General features: G+C 38.2%; 1 long non-coding RNA gene across 1 annotated transcript; it reads right to left on the reverse strand.

Annotated features, from left to right (window-relative positions):
- Positions 1 to 62: 62 nt before the first annotated feature.
- Positions 63 to 357, reverse strand: LOC111829550. Its single transcript, XR_002832928.1, has 2 exons — positions 270 to 357; positions 63 to 183 (listed from the first exon to the last, which is right to left on the reverse strand). It is a non-coding gene; the product is annotated as an uncharacterized LOC111829550 (long non-coding RNA).
- Between the last annotated feature and the right edge of the window lie 70 nt (positions 358 to 427).

Raw genomic sequence — 427 nt, forward strand, 5'->3', positions numbered from 1 at the left:
AAGTCAGCACAAAACATTTTACAGCAAAAACATATCCATACACAAAAACGTAAGGTAGTAAACCTTTTGGATCCTTGAGAACAAATACTCAAAAACTCTAGGTGTCATCCCGCAGTTGACACTGTGTCTACGTGTTCCTCCCTCGATATCTCCAAGCATAGTGTGAGTTTTCCCACTTCCAGTCTGCAGATTAAGAATATCATCAGACTGGAAACACTAGAAGTAAATAACAGATAAAAATTAGATTCAAAGAAAGAAATAAACCGCACCTGTCCATAGGCAAACATACAGCTATTGTAACCAGCCACCACATTCTCCACCATAGGCACTCCAGCCACTTTAAACATCTGCTCCTGTAAGGTTAAAATGAAAAAAAAGCAAGCAGATTCAGGAACATTCTTGAGCTTCTAAACATGTATAAAAAACC

The sequence above is a fragment of the Capsella rubella genome, unplaced genomic scaffold, assembly GCF_000375325.1.
Source record: "Capsella rubella cultivar Monte Gargano unplaced genomic scaffold, Caprub1_0 scaffold_250, whole genome shotgun sequence".
In the NCBI taxonomy this organism is placed as follows: Eukaryota; Viridiplantae; Streptophyta; class Magnoliopsida; order Brassicales; family Brassicaceae; genus Capsella; species Capsella rubella.